Below are 13,451 nucleotides of genomic sequence, written 5' to 3'. Positions count from 1 at the left end.
ATGCTCTAGGGCATCTAGCTGTCTCTATTTGTACTCCATGACAACCTTTCATCAGAAAGTGCATCCACAGCAAGTGCATTTCTGGAGCATTTAAGTTATCTGTATCCTGTGTGACATATATTCTTTCCTTAAGGTCAGCTGAAATGTAAATTCTGCCTTTTCCTTCCCCCAAGACTCTATTTAGATCTGCAGACAACACTGTATTTGTCAAAATATCGTCTCATAAAAATGTGGCTAACTCTATATACAGATTGATAGTTATGCACCAAGGACTGATCCCAAATCTTGGTTTGAGTTATTTAATCCAAGGAAAGGAGCCACTCTATCACTGTTTTTCAGAAGACTGATTACCAATGGCCACTTGCCAATGCTAAACTGATCCAGTTTGAGAATGGATTTCAAGCCCAGGCACTTCTTTCAGGAGATTGTTTTCTTCTGTGCCAGCTTTCCACTCCAAAAAATATGTGAATATCCAAAGTTCAGTGTTGTAAGGATAAGCTATAAATTCAGAATCAAATATTGCCTGACTCTACTATGCATGGCTGAAGCTACAAACTCTTAAAAAATTAAAAATAAAACTAAAAAAACCTCAAATAATAGCTTTTCAGAAGTAGAACCTCAAGGTCACCTCAAACCAAGTCAGCACTGAACCTTAATAACAGTCCGTGTCTAAGGAACATTGCCTGCTATTTCATATATGTTTTATATATATATTTCACATCTTAAGCATGTTACAGTGACTTACACATTCTTTAGAGAATGATTTTTTATTTCAGTCACTCAATATGTCATTAACTATTCAGAATTACTGTCAGTGGGAGAGTAGACCTCAACCACTTACTAGATTCTCTACAGTCCTTCTGTAGGCAATTTCCCAGAAAGGCTTTTTGTTCCCCAAAAGTCTACAGTCTTAGTTAAAAAGCAGCAAATATAACCAGCAACATGAGACTGCAAAAAGTAAGACAGAGAAAACTTGAAGATCACTGGATCTGAGATCCAAAAAGACATCTGATTGTATAACAGAGGCCACAGAGTTTCATCCAGGTACTTTTGCACTGAGCCATATAATTTCTGTTTGAACAAGCTATATCTTCCATAAAGGCATTTAGTCTTATTTAGAAATGTCAAGAGAGAAAGAATTCACTTCTCGTCTGGGTAGTTTGTTCCAGTGGTTTACGCCAACAGTATTTCCAGAGCCTACAGAATGAAGAGATATTTTCTGCACTTACATAACTCCCTCTCTCATCTATGCAGACAGAAATTCATTAAAGTCAACAGACCTCAGTCATCACTGATTTAAGGCAAAACCTTTACGTTTCATTGACTGTCTTTACTTTTAATATCATCAAACTTTTTTTACGCCAAGAAACCCCAAGATGTTTACTTGTTTGACAGGGAATAGAAAGAGGTGGACCAATTTCTTATGCTGCACTAATTCTATTGGATAAGGACTGAGGATGCTTGGGTGTGCAGACAGCCTGGTAAATATGGATCTTCAAAAAATTACCCAAAAAAGCATGGTCATACATTGTTGGAAAACAAACTCATGATGGGTTGGGTACAGCTTGGAAAGAAAGTTAAGCATTTGCTAAAGAACTGGATGAGTTTAGCATGGACCAAGGAATACAGAGGGTGCTTGTTCTCAATGCAAGATCATCCTTTTCCTCTGCTTTGGAAATGTCTTCCCACCAACCCACTGACTCAGGTGCACTCATTTTGCATTGTCTTCGATAATTTCTTGCTACCACTGTCTTCATTCATTACATGGTAAATATGGTCACAGTCTCCTCAGATGTTTGCAATAAAGCTGTTGCAGTGAGCAGCTGTATGGGGTGGGCTCATCATTATCATCACGTCAACAGTTACTACAAGCACTCCTACCTCCAAAACTGCCACAGACACAGTCAGCTTCTGCTTGTCTCTCACTGCTGGCCTTCTACCAAACGAACGGAAATGGCACTGCTTCCCTGTAAAGAAGCACAGAGTAACAGCTCTTCACATCAGCCAAAAGCTCCAGCTCAGCTGAGAAGGGAAAGAGTTAAAGTTTGGCTGGGACTCGCAGGATATAAGAAAGGGAACACAGGGAAGCAAAGGTTCATGAGCAAGAATAGCTGGAATGAAGAAAGAACCGTGAGAGGAATTAATAAAAAATTATGTAATAGGTAATGTCACCTTCATCGAAGTTTTGTGGGTACTCTAGTAAAGCACCCTATTGTAGGCTACAAAGTTGCTCTATTAGATTTTATATATAACAGGGTAACAGCTCTTTGGGGTCTTTCCAGAGCACAGCACACCACTGCTAGAAGGTGTACCATGTATGGGGTCATGAAGAAAATTAATAGGGAGACCAGTATTGCAAACAGGCTCCATCCTGTCCATCACGGAAGTAATATTATTAATCATTTCTTCTGGCACTTCATATTCTGCTGGGAATACTCTTGGGGAAAGCAAATTTTAACCTCTGAGCTGCCACTCTACTAAGTATTTCTCACCAAAACTTCACAGAATCTCTTGCACAAACTAAATTGCACTTTCCCATTCTTCCTAAGGGCAAACTTTGAAAACTTTCATACTAGGACAAGCTTCTGTCTATGTTTTGGTGTCAAGAGAAATAAGAACAATCTGATGTTGGATGTAAAATCAGTACTTGGAACTCCAGAAATTTCCTTGCCATTTAGCCTTTAGACACAAGATGGCAGCAAGAAATTCATTTCAAGCATTTACTCCCAATAGCTCAGCATTACCTGACAGCAACTGCTAAGGATACGGGTTTGTGGGCTTGGTTATTGAAAGTACTTGGTGGTGTCCACAAACACTCCTGCCCTCACGCTATTCTCCTATCACCCATGGCCCTGAACTCTGCTCTTAGCTCTAGTCGTAATGACCGAGTATTTATTGTACTGTGTACACAACCATGCACAAAAATACTTCTATGGCAAACGCTGTTGTCTAAGGTGTGTCAAGCACAGCCCTTCTAGTGGACATAAATCAGTGGAAACTCATTCATTACGTCTTACTTTATTAAGTAGCCCTTTGTTCCTATTCTTTGCTACTGTGATGTTTTTCCTTTCTCATAGCTTTAGCTTTTAGGATCTAGAGTCTTTAGTAGTCCCAAAAATTTCTTTCTTTTTTTTTTTTTTTAGATTTCTCTAACCTGTGATGTTTTAGAATTCATCTGATCCAAAGTACCAGCTTTAGAGCTGTTCAAGAAAGATTTTGCATATTTCTAAGTATTCTGTGTCAGAAGGAATTTCTGCCCTTTAAATTCAAGTGAAAGTTGGGGTTTGCCATTACTCAGGAAAATTATCTAATTTTACCCCACTGAAAAATGAACAGTGGAAAAATTCAGACCTTTAGTCTACAACTCAAAAGTTCCTTAGTATTTGTGGAATGTTCACAACATTTGTTGATAAGAGAAACTGCTCCAAGGATTCCTACAACCAAGGCAGTGCTCTTAAATCAAAGGTTTTGATCCAAACTTGCCACCTACAACCTGTAACAGATTCAGATACTCTATGGATCAAAGGAACACACGTATAATACACACAGGCCATAATACCTTCTATGAATTAAAAAAATAAAGCAAGTTAAAGAGGACCCAGGGACGGCAACATTCTGGAGCAACATTCCTCATGATGCGAGTAAGCCAGAGCTGCACTGATATTGCTCCTCCTAATGCTGAAGTAACATGACTAAGTAAAAAAAAAAAAAAAAAAAAAAAATATATATACCATATATATACCTGGTTTTATCCATCCACCTCCTAAACTGATGAAACTTCCTGGTAGAGAAGCCACTGATTTTACTTACACAGCCCATCAATGATGTATGTCTGTCTACTTTATTACATATTTTCATTGTCATTCTTTAAATCATTTTCTTCATACTGTTAGCAATTGATTTTTTCAAGTGTCTTTTTAAAACAGGACTGTCTGATTTGGCCTGATAATACATATTTAATCCTTTAATGCCTCAAAATAAATATTCTGCTTCATAGTAGCCAGACATTGCACTTGACAGTACAAGGACACACAGCTATTATATCATCTTTTTTGGGAAACATGGGATATACAAGTATACAGAAAATTTGGCCCTTTGTTTAAACCTTGTAAGTGTTTTTTTCCCCTCAGAAATACATATCTGTCTTCCAAAAATAACATGTCACAAGATTAATGAATATTCCCTTTGTTAAAAACTTTCACATTCTCTGGTCAAGAGGAAAAAATGTCCAGCTAGTAATTAATCTGCGCTCTGGTTCAAGGACAGAATTATTTACTTACAAACTTGGAATGCCAGAGATTGAAAACACATTTTCATCAGGATACTAACAATACTGAGAGTATAGGTTGGGTCTGAAGAACACAGGTAAAATTCTTAAAATATTTACCATGAAATATGTTTGATTATTTATCCTTATTAGCATTGAAGTTTTCACTGGGCATCAGTATTTCTGTCTCAAACTAAATAAACCTAAGTTGAGCTAAAAATTTACATTAAGTTTTTTGTTGGAAGTAGTCCTGATGTTCCCACAAATGCTAAAAAATTTTCAGCATATATTGTGTGTTTAGATGGAAATCAATTCTTCTTTTCTTCAGGAATATTATTTCTAGCATAACATTTTAGAGACCCTGCACTTATTCTATTCTGTCCACAAAGCTCTAAATAGCTTCTCATTTGGCCTGCATTTGAATATCTGAAGACTGAACTGCATTTTTAACTTTTCCAGATAGCAATTCCTATTTTAAGAACATTTGTTTTTATCTGCTATATGCAGAGTTCCCTTCAGAAAACAAGCACTGCAGGAGCAAAAATCTCTCCCAGTAATCTAAATACAGCAAACAAATTCCTGAGGCCAAAAATTCACACCCCATTGTCTTCCTGGAAGATTTTGTCATGACCTTAAATCTTCACACCTTCTTCTGGTAAACTACAGGGAAAAGATGGAAGCACAGATGTAATTTTTATTTGTCATCCTGGGAGACAAATCCTAGCACTTCCAGTAAATTGCTGCCCAATTTCAAGGAGAGTGAGATTTTTGATTAATCTTCTTAAGCTGTAGACCACGTAAGGAGAAGCACAGACCTTTCACAGGGATGCCTCACACAGAATAACTCTCAGACTTTCAGTTTTCCACTGATGCAGCACAAAGCAGGCAGACTTGGGAGAAGAACCAGAGCAGAAAGGTTCAGCTGGAAGAGCAGAAAGCTGCAGCAGATCTTTCCACATTGTCACCCAGTTCTGCACTTGGTGCAAAGCCTTCCTCCACAGAAGCAAGCAGATCTGAATTGGAACAGAATGAAGCTACAAATTACATAATTTATAAACTCAGCCAAAATAATGTAAAATTAATAGTTTGTTTCCCTTCCCATTTATTTATAAACAAATACACCTTGAATATGCTCAAATATCATTTATATGTGCTTTCCACAAATGCTCAAGCAATCATATGGTACAAATACTATATATAAGTGAGCCTCTGAACTGATGCACAAGCATTCATAGAAACCATATTTTAAAACTTCATGATGAACAATGGTGCCAGGCACTCAAAAGTGTATCCAATTTTGTAGCAGAAGCTATCTTTAACATGGACCAGAAATTAACCACTTAGAGTTACACTTGAGTTTCAAATTTATCTGAATCAATACTGCCAGGGAAATTATCAATAACAATCTTTTTTTTATTATAAAAAATCTTTAAATCTGAATAATGAATAATTCAAAATATCTGCTTTGTTCTTAAAATGTAGTGAAGTAAAGTGAGAATCTACATTTATCAAATAAATTATTCATTGTAAGATTAGTCATTCTGCTCTGCCAATCATATCACACAGACTCAATTACTAGCATTATGGCTTGAGAAGAAACCTTGCCTGATCTTAGCTTACAGTTTCAGCAAAATCACTTAGTCAAACACAGAACTTCAACACAGAGGCTATCATTCAGATAATGTCACATATCAAAGAAAATAAATGTAGTCTGAAGAAACCACTTAACCTAACAAATCTTCAAATAAAAACAAATTAGGTAGCTTAAAAAATAAGTTATATGAAACCACTGAAATACTAGGCTGTTCCAGAAAGAAAAGGGTATTATAAATTTTTGAAGCAAAAGATAGTTATTAGAGAGTATAAATATTATAGGCACAACATTTTTGAATACTGATATGAAATTTTGCAAGAAAGTAGGAGTCTCTAATTTGTATTGCAGTCTGAGACTCAGTTACTTTAGAAACTATGACACAAAGAAACTTCTAATATTAGCTCTTCAAATTCTTTTGTCCCATTCAAGTACACCTAGTGAATCAGGTTCATCAGTACAGATAACAGAGCTTACATAACACTATTTTGCTGGAAAACAGAGATTTCAATCAACTCAATAAATAGTGAATACGGAAACAACATTAATTTTTCAAACCATGAGTCAATATTAAAGATCTATGATATTTTAAACTAGAGTGAGCACTTATCCCTTCTTATTTGTGCATTATTTGTTATAACTCATAAACATGATTCATTTAATTTTGCCTAGACTTTTTTATACTCAAGAGATATAACGACTGTTCAGAATCAAATACAAACTAAGTTGCACACACAAAAGTAAGACACAAAGACCAAACAGGTATTAATTTCAGAAAATACAAGTATTCCTACCAGGAGCTTGAAAATAAGAAAACAATTGAAGAAATTATTATGACCATTGAACGATTTACAAATATTTCATTTTTTCCTTCAATCTCCAGGTCTTAAGAATCCTAAATAATAGGAAATTTCATTTCAAATGAAATAATAAATCTCAAGTTTTCACAACTGAGAACAAAGCTTTACAAAACTAAGAAAATGTGTTTTAAAAAATTAGAAACCAGAATGCAATTAAAATTAAATAATAGTATATTTTTGGGACAAACATACTGATACTGAGACTAATCTGATTCACGATTTTTAGTGTCTGCTACAACAGGTTACTTTCAACTAACTGACTGACTTTTATCTCATATCATAAAATCATATAATCACAGAATGGTTTGGATTAGAAGGGACCTCAGAGATCACCTAATTCCAACTCCCCTGCCATGGGCAGGGGACACCTTCCACTAGACCAGGTTGCTCAAAGCCCCATCCAGCCTGGGCTTCAACACTACTGGGGATGGGGCAGCCACAACTTCTCTGGGTAACCTGTGCCAGTGCCTCACCACCCTCACAGTAAAGAATTTCTTCTTAATACCTAATCTAAACATCTAATATCTACTCCCTTTAGCAGGTTTGACGTCATTCCCCATTGTCCTATCACTCCATGCCATTGTAAAAAGTCCCCCTTCAGTTCTCTTATAGCCCCTTTAGCTACTGGAAGGTGCAACAAGTTCCCCCTGGAGCCTTCTCTACTCCAGGCTGAACACCCCCGACTCTCTCAGCCTGTCTTCACACGAGAGATGAAACCCGTCCCTCCAATATGTCGGCTGCACCAAACAGCTTCATGTCATCTTCAAACTTGCGGAGAGTGCCCTCAGTCCCACTGTCCATGTCACCAACAAAGATGTCAGAGAGCACTAGTGCCAGTATTGACCCCTGAGGAAGGCTATTATCATTAATAAAAGACAGCATTTCTTAAGAGCCAGTGTTTAACAAAAAATAGACCACATTCTAGACACTGGCTTTATTCTCACTGTAGTGCAAAGGTTCTCGTTAAATCTTATTTGAAGAAGACATAATATTGAAAAAAATTACCCAACAGAGAGCATTGTCTAATGTCCAAGTGCATTTGCACTGAGTTAATAATGCAACCACTGTGGAAGTATTTTTCAATGCCTCAGAAAAGCTTCATTAAAATTAGGAGCTGAAAAAAGACTATGCATCACATTATCTGTGCATTTTTTTATTTATATTAAAAGTCATATCCAGTTATTCAAACCCTTACAGTAAAGCCTTGCTCTACAAAATCACCACAAAAATTACTAGATCTATCTGTCTACATAACTCAAAAATCCTCCAGCACTATTCTTTATACAGAAGCTTTAGTGGAGCCAGGGAAAGTAATATTTGTTAAAAATATTAATAGATATAATCCTTTTTAATAAACATATTTTAATATTGCACTTTATTTGTGGAACTTTACTAAAATCTGAAACTTTATTGATGCTACGGGAGAAATAAAATATGGGCTCCATTTTATCCTGGCTGACTCATATAAATAAATAAGTAAATAGACAAATAAAATAGATAATAATAACAAAAATGAAATATTTTAAGCCCACCTTAAAATATTTCCCTTTTTTAAGGAAAATCCAGAGGCTATTTTGATAAGTATGAAAATCTAAACATTTCAATCTGCAGTGGCCATTTAAAAAAGAAGTTGTTGAAATGCTAGGCTTGAAGGAAAAGAAAGTAAGCAGCAAAAAACATCAGATGAAGGAAATGCAATTTTAAAAAAAATATTGTAAACCAGACAAAATTGTATAGTCCTAACTGAAAGAGCACAGGAAGGATAATGTGACAGGCAGGCATATACTTTTAGAAGCAACACACTTCATTTTGTACATTTTGTTCCCTTGGCTTGTCAATGTGTAAAGAACAAACACCAACCTGGAGTCTTATTCACCAGATAAGGAATTGTGTTATAGCTGAACTCAATTAACCACCAGCTGAAGAATTTGATCCAGGAAGCTTAGGATGCTTAGAAACAGAATGAGTGAAATGCACAGAACAATTTTTATCATTTTAGAATAATTATACTCAAGAAAAAAAAAAAAAAAGGATAAATTTAGGGAAATAAATAAAAAAGTTACAGATATTCTCTTTAAAACAACTTTTTCACTAAGAGAACTAGTGGAATATTATCTAGATATTATTTCTATAAGTATAAAACTGTGTGGAAAAAAGTGACTGCCAATGGCTCATTTTCAAACTAGGTTATGCTTGAGAAGGTCTCAGAACAGTTGAAGTCATTAATAACTTGGTGGAACAGGAAATAGTCCCAAAACTTGGGCAAAGACAGAAGTGGAAGAGACTGAAAGCAATTTGAAAGAGAAGATCCAAAGTAAGTGTGATAAATTGGTGGGGAGAGGGGAATGAAATCACTTAGATGAAATTTTATAAAGTTCAAAGTTCTGCATTAAAAGAAAATCTCAAATATATAGTATCAAAAAGGGGAGGCTGGAAAAGAAAGAACTGGGTAAGTTGGATCACAGACTGAATATGAGTCAACTGTAGACGAATGTTTCAAAACAGAATAATATAATTCTGTGTTTATTAAAAATAAAGCTCTACATAAAACATGGGAGGAAATTATCCACTCTACTAATGACTGGTAAAGCCTCTGCTACATCTATTTTGGTCTCTCAATTTTAAGAAAGATGTGGTAAACTGGAAAGAGTCCTGAGGAGAACAAAGAACAAGGGGAAATTTATAAAATGTGACCAATCAGGAAAAAACAGAAGACTGAAGACAGAATTATAAACATCAGCCAATGTTGACTTTAAAAATTTTAAAGTCATCACATATCCTGTTTCCATCAAAGGATGGCAAGAAGTAATTAGCTTCACATGTGAATGAAGACTTAGATTAGATGTTAGGAAAAGTCTTTATAGCAGAGAGACAGGCCCTCCTAGTGTGGGTACAAGAAGGCTGGTCAGGAAAGTAACCACAGCATTACTTCGCTCCAAAGCAAAATTTTCAGCTGAAAATGGATTAAGGAAAATGACTGCAATCAGAATAGGAGGAGGGAGATGCTGGCTCTCCAGCAAATAGCCTCTTTCACTCAGTCTCAGTCTGCTGCGTCAAATACTCATTACCAACTCCTTTCCTGGTTAAAATTGGTACAAGCAACGGCTTGAAGTTTTCCTTGGTCTTATCAGGTGGCATCAGACCCTGTCTTTTGTCTATGAAATGAAAAGTGGGAAATATTTTTTATCAAAAGACAGCTGTGGATAACTTGGAACAGTAGCCTTGCACCAGTGGTTGATTCCCTGCCATCTTAACAAAGTGAGTTTCACATGAAGCTGTGCTTGTACTTTGGGGAGGTACCATACTAACTTTTTAAATATCTCTTCCTCTCTGATACAGTTATGGTTACATCTAGCATCTTCTTCCTGCCCTTTCATTACACAGACCATCCAAGTTTATGGTCAGTCCCTAGCAAGCAAATGCACTGGACAAGAAGATAACAGTTACAGCAAAAGAAACTCCAAAACTCACCATATGAGGCATAAGGGTATTGAATCTATAAACCTGCAGTTGCAGAAGAAATATGTATTTTCCTCCATCTTGATATTCTGGCCAAGCATATTTGTTTGGATTTGCAAATAGTCTGGTTCAAATAAGCTGTTTCTCTGAGTAGCTGATTTTAAAGTTTCCTCTTGCGAGAAAATTTTCTTGTTGTTTTGCAGATAAAAATGAATGTATTTTGAAAAGACTGTCTACATCCATGGGGGCAGAATAATATTTTGACAGAGGAAATGCCAATGTTTCTCTGCTTCATTCCTGGCCAAAGTCACTCACCAAGGTATGGGAGGTGCTGGGCAAAGGTCAGGTCTTTGGGTGCATTTTGGCTAAATTTCTTCCTGGCTTAAGAAGGTTATTTGGGAACTATTGGCTCCAATGAATGCAGATAGTATCTGTGATTCTTTTTTGGGTAATTCATGTGTTTAGTGCCCTTACCAACATGGAAGACTATGGTAGTTAACCCACTGCTTTTGTGGTGCCATGTTCCCCCTCCTGCTCTCCCCTGCCCTTAGCCTTGACCACTCCCTCAGGCTCTCCCTATTGGTTCCTGTACCCCAACCCCACCCAGGGACTGCTCCTGAGCCCCTGACAAACCCCCCCAAGCCCGGATCATGAGGTCTCTCTACATCTGGGGATCGTGGGGACAAGATGTGATTAAAATCCTCTCAAGCCCTCGTGGGAGACCCTCCTTGCCTCGTTTGCCATCACCGGTTGTAGTGCTGCTAGCTGCTGGAGCAAGATCATGGGGCCGTCTGAAATGGACTACGGGAGGGCAGCCAGGATCGAACTGCCCTAAGCAGCCCCGCTAAGCTCTCAGCAAGCTACAGCCTGCTAAGCAAAATCTAGTGATTGCAACAGAAGACCTTGTTTTCAAAGAGATAATGACTGACAATTTGACTTATGCTCATCTCTTTAATCTGCTGTGGGCTATAGTCACTGCTGAAGTGTGTTACAAGGAGCACACTGCAGTGCAGGATGCTGTTCAGGTGACAGCAGCTGACTGCTCCACTTCAGGATCTCCTTGGAAGTAAAGGCATTATCCAAACTATGCACAGAAAGTTGTATCATCATAAGGTGACTGACATTCTCCACAAGAGGTATCAATAACATTAATTTTCATGTTGCTGCTCTGTGCTTAGGCTGCAGAGTATGGTATTGGTCAGCTGCTTCTCTGCCTCAAACCTGGGGTGCCCCAGGGTACCACCTGGCTCCTTCTCTCTCTGCCACAGTGCAGGATCTGTGGGCCCAAACTGCTGGACCATAACAGTCTTACTCAAGAACTCATCTGCCTGGTGTGCAGTCCCACCCTGACCCAACCAAAACCTCCTTCCACCCACATTTGACCCAGCACGTTATAGGGAATGAGAGGAGTTTTGTCAGATGCCTCACCAGATGCTGCCAGACATTGTAGGATGCCTTGCCTGAGCTTACCTGCAGCTGTTGGCTGTCTTACCTATTCCCAACATGGTACAGCTACATCCTACCCCTCTCTTGGAGCAGCTTCTCCAGTTCCAGTCAAGGCAGAAGCTTTGTGTAACACACAGTAAAACTTCAGGCACTGAAGTGCAACACAGGCACAACAGCAACAGACAGAACAGACTGACAATTTCAAGTATTCCACCTAAGAGCAGGAACTGACTATAAAAAAGCACTGGAGAACTGCATCAGCAAAAGGTTCAGAGATAAAATAAACACTGTAAACATAATACAGCCTTTCATAGTAGGAGAAAGACCGAGGGAGGAGGAACAGTACAGCCTTTGCTGTTTTGACTGGCATCACTGCTTGTCTCGCTCTCACAGGTTGCCAGGTTAAGGTTTTGTTTTGAATCAGTCATTTCCCTTTGAACAGTGGCAACTGTTACCATTGTTACCCTGTTACACTGAATATAAAACAAAATTTCCACCAGCAGCTTTCCTACCATATGTTTATTCTAGGAGGCAGCAGGCAGCTAGGATTTGGTAGCAATCAGAGTGAGGAAACATTTGCAGGACCTGTCTCAACAATATGATTGCCTCAATCACAGCAATATCATACAGGAGGAGACACTGAATTCACAACTGCTGTCCATGAGACCTAACCCAAGAAATCTAATAATGTGAGGATTTTTTTCTCTTTAATTGAAAGGTTAGTATTTCAAGAATCATCCCTCTGAAGTGTAAAGCATACACTTGAAGTATTAGTCCTGAAACTGTGTCAATCATGTTTTAACTGCAAAATCATTTAACAGATTTCTTTGAAACACTTTCACTTTTTCTCCACAATAAATCGAGACACATCCTGGTAAAAGCAGTTTCCCACAGAAAAGTGATATGAGGGGTGTAAAAAAGGATTTCATAAGGTTTTCATATTAGCACATTAGCATTAGGAAGATGAGTTTGAATATCTCCAAAAGCTATCATGATTTCCTAGTTACTTATGGAAAATATTATAAAATTACACCCGTTTACTTATGATGTAGGTCTTCTTTCAAATCATTTAGCTATGAGGAACTAGATGTATTAAAATCAATGTAATCTCTCTTTATAAGAACACCTTCACAGTTAAATCAGATTATTATTGCAGTGCTTTGTAGTTCAATAAAGCAGGTCAGTAAATAATGAGTGCCCCCTCTTTGCATTAATTCCTAGAGCGGATGCCAAATTACCAGTGATCTCTCACCCCTAAACAAATTTTCTTAAATATTTGGTAAGATAGCTAGAAGTTCCTAGAAGTGGTTGAGAATAAACTACCCATATGGTCTCCTGGACTTAAAAAAAGCTGAAGTCTGATGTAATGTTACAGGCATTGGATGATAGTTTATTAATAACAGCTTGTATTTTTGAAAGAACCTAGAAGAGTTAGACTTCCAAATCCAAGTGGCCTTTAAAGGGAAATTGTTGCTAAATCCCATAGGTTCTTTTGAAATCCCAGACATCATTAAAAACTAGGAGAGGAGAAAGATACATCATTTTGACCTTAAAAGGAATCTACTGTCAATAATTTCAGCTGCTTTCATTCAAATGAAAGGTATATTTTTATGAATGAGAATGAATGGTCTTCAGCAATCCTAGAATTTAGCTAACATTCAAATTACCCTTCTTGTAGGTAAAATAAACTTCTTATATCAAAGTAGTGTAGTTTATTCAGGTAAAACAAACTTCTTATATCAAAGTAGTGTCGTTTATTAATTATTCTGCAAGTAGCTAGATAACCACCTTTGACTTGTTTAACTGCACTTCATTTTTTGAACATTAA

General features: G+C 37.3%; 1 long non-coding RNA gene across 1 annotated transcript in view; it reads right to left on the bottom strand.

Moving 5' to 3' along the window:
* The window catches only part of LOC120410027, a 270,677-nt gene that overhangs the window by 129,056 nt on the left and 128,170 nt on the right, over positions 1-13,451 (bottom strand). The window contains exons 10-11 of the long non-coding RNA XR_005601950.1: positions 5,083-5,280; positions 1,882-1,967 (exon numbers count right to left, since the gene is read on the bottom strand). This is a non-coding gene — a long non-coding RNA (uncharacterized LOC120410027). The remainder of the gene's footprint in view (positions 1-1,881; positions 1,968-5,082; positions 5,281-13,451) is intronic.

The sequence above is a fragment of the Corvus cornix genome, chromosome 5 (genome assembly GCF_000738735.6).
Source record: "Corvus cornix cornix isolate S_Up_H32 chromosome 5, ASM73873v5, whole genome shotgun sequence".
NCBI classification, from domain to species: Eukaryota; Metazoa; Chordata; class Aves; order Passeriformes; family Corvidae; genus Corvus; species Corvus cornix.
This window is presented reverse-complemented; position numbering and strand designations above follow the sequence as displayed.